Below are 3,579 nucleotides of genomic sequence, written 5' to 3'. Positions count from 1 at the left end.
CGGGTTCAAGTCCCGGCCGAGGTAATATTTTTCGCAATAAATTTATTTAAGGTTTTTTTCAGCACATTGTCAATTTAATTTAACTTGTGGTATTATTACAATAGTAATAAATATATATATATAGTTTTTAATTTCTTAAGATTATTTTAAAATGTAACTTATTATATTTATAATTTTTACAAGTAAAGCAACCGGCACACGATGCTTGTTTTTCTGTTGGATTAACTAGCTGGAGCAGATTCTTGCCAACGGATTGATTGCGATACTGGCACTGTCAGCACCAAAGCCAATACGGTGGCAAGATTCTAATTCAGCTAACAATCCAGCGGGGAAAGAGGCATCGTGTATCGCTGGTTTAATGTTCATTATATGCAATTGTCTTAAAATCTTCGTAGTGTTTCTATTTTTATATTAAGTATGCAATTTATCTTATAGTTGAACCACCATATTTTTTGATAGAAAGTTTAAAGGATTTAAAGGTGCTAGATGGACGTATGTCATTAGCATCGGTAATAAGGGTAGATCGTCTTTTAAAGAAAGAGATGATTGAGGAAAATTCATTGCTGGTATATATATCATGTACATATACATATTAATGAAAATATGCTTTTAAGAATAAAATACACATATAAAGAAAGGCATGCTTACAAAAATATTTTTCTTTTACAGAGTCAAAACAAGAAATCTAAAACAGCTTAAATTTTAATTATGGTTTTGTATTTATTTTGTTTTATTAATTGAAGTTGCAAGTTGGAAATAATATTGTTTCATATTCATTGTTTACTATGAAGAACGGGATATTTGTTATTTTTCCTAAGAGGATTCTTTTTTTCAAAAAAGCCATACAATTAATATCGACATGGAAAGATGGTAAGATACAATTTTCATCTTTAAAAATATCATCTTATAATTATTCCGTTAATTGAGGATGTAATGAAATTTTAATAAAAAATCAAACTTACGATCAAACTTTCACCTTTTTAATGTCCATATTATAACTCTTTTTTAACTTATTTACTTAAATATCTCACATTTGATTGCAGTTCTTTGTAATTCCAGACGATTCATGAAGATAGTTGGAAATACGTATTTTTGCCCCATCTCGTCATCCTACAGGCCGTCTAATTTACGGTCATGTAATTTCCAAAGTTACTTAACTGCGGCTTTTTTGATACTTGTTTATAAAATATTTATATTTAAAGTTATATATATTATGCATATAATATATGTATGTAATCGTTTAATTCAATTTGGAAGCTATATACTATTTATAAGGATCAAGCATTGTTTTTGGACGAAAAGTTGTTTTTATTTAAAGATGCAATGTCTCTGCCCTGATATTACTCAAATCAAATTAATATTAATACAATTACAAATTGCAATGTATGTTGTAAATTATATATACGTTCCACTTATAAAAAAAATACTTTACGATATATTAACATAATTTGTTTATTGTAGAATCAAATGGATCAACTGTTATCTAATTTTTTGAAAACAAAAAAGATGCAACCTCAACACAACGATTATTTTTTATTGCAAATGTTCAAAACATTTTCCGTCGTGTACTATAGCACTTCTATAAGAATTGAAGATAGGTTATAAAAGATATGAAATGTATATTATCATTATTTTTGATAAATTTATTGAGAAAGTTGTGCACTGGACGATCGTTCGATTTGCAGTTGGGACTTTCGGCATTTTTATGTTAAATCTGAACAAGAAGTGTGTAGTTGGTTTTACACAATTTCCGTCTCGTAAGAAAATTAACAAATTATTATTTTTTTTAAATTAATATAATAATGTGTAAAGAAAAAAATTTTTGAACTTCAGGCTAATCATATTCGGCATTCTACAATCTTAATTTTGGGACATGAATATTCGCGCTTGGAGCAAAATCAATCATTGATACAAACATTTGAGAGTAACAAGCTACTCCATATTTGGGCACGACTGTCAGATTGACAGGTTCCGAGTGGTTGCTTGATATAATGTGTTTGTATGCAGTTTCAAGTATATATGCCGTTGCTGTGCAACTAAAAAGAATTGAATTTGTTGATTCGTTGTTCCTTGTTTATTACAGATAATAAGCAGCATCGAATTTACGTGGGAAGAATTGTAAGATTTTTAAATAAAATCTATGTTACCTTACATTAATATGTTTTATTTTCGCCGCCCTAACCTGTAGATATTTAAAATAAATATAACAGATAGATACTGAAATGAACCGATAGCGGTTCGATATCAGTTTGATAGCTGTTTATAGCTGTTAAATATCAGTCTGGTAGCTGTTTATAGTAGACCAATTGCCGTTCGATATCAGTTCGATAGCGGTTTGATAGCGGTTCGATAGCGGTTTGATAACGTTTCGATAGCGATTTATAGCTGTTAAATATCAGTCTGATAGCCGTTTATAGCTGTTCGATAGCGGTTTGGTAGCTGTTTATAACGGTTTGATAGCGGTTCGATAGCGGTTTGATAGCCGTTTGATAGCGGTTTACAATGTAGAAGACATGCAAAGAATTGCGCTCTGCAAATGTATTTAAGATATTTAACTGGTGATCACGACACCAGAGGAAGAATTGTAAGATTTTTTTAATAAAATGGATGTTATCTTACATTAATATGTTTGTTTCTATTACCCTTCTACCTGTAGACAGGTTTAAATAAATATAGCAGATAGATGTTCGATAGATGTTGAAATAAACTGATAGTGGTTCGGTATCAGTTCGATAGCTGTTTACAGTGAATCAATAGCTGTTTGAATGCTGTTAAATATCTGACAGCTGTTTATAGCGTACTGATAGCTGTTTATAGCTCTTAAGTATCAGTCCGATAGCTGTTTACAGCGTACCGATGGCTGTTTATAGTGGTTTGATAGCAGTTCGGTATCGATTCGATATCGGTTCGATATATCATTATGCGCGCTATTTTTATTAATGATATCATACATCTCATGCTCTAGAAAAAATCTTAAATTACGCTAACAAAGTAGCTATACTTTGATGAAATTGCAAATGTTGCATTTTTTTGCAGGTGTTGTATCAAATTACATTGATGTTACCGCAAAACATGTTGTAACATGATGAATATCCTTGAAAAAATTTCTTATATTACGTTGACAAAGCAGTTATATATTTGCAAAAGTTACATTTTTTTCGCTGTATTAGATTACATTGATGTCATCACCGGATACGTTTAAAATCTTTTATTGTAAGGGGTGCACTTTTTCACATGTTAAATGATGATGTCATCGCGAAACATATTGCAACATGTTGAATGTCCTTGAAAAAATTCTTGCGTTACACTGACAAAGTTGCATTAGAATTTGCAAATTTGCAGACGCTGCAATTTGCAGTATTAGATTACATTGATGTCATCACCAGATGTGTCTAAAAAATCTTTTGTTACAAAATTGTTGGAGGGGATAAGATTTAATTAAATAGAGAATAGAGTACAACGATACTGCATCAGTCGTCCCGACAGCTTCGTTTTGCAGTGATCTCCAGTGCTATGGATTCTTACGTTCAACATGAACCGCGCAAGTAAGTATTTCAATTGTATTTGTGAAAAATTTTT

The sequence above is a fragment of the Trachymyrmex cornetzi genome, unplaced genomic scaffold (assembly GCF_001594075.2).
Source record: "Trachymyrmex cornetzi isolate Tcor2-1 unplaced genomic scaffold, Tcor1.1 scaffold1166, whole genome shotgun sequence".
In the NCBI taxonomy this organism is placed as follows: Eukaryota; Metazoa; Arthropoda; class Insecta; order Hymenoptera; family Formicidae; genus Trachymyrmex; species Trachymyrmex cornetzi.
This window is presented reverse-complemented; position numbering follows the sequence as displayed.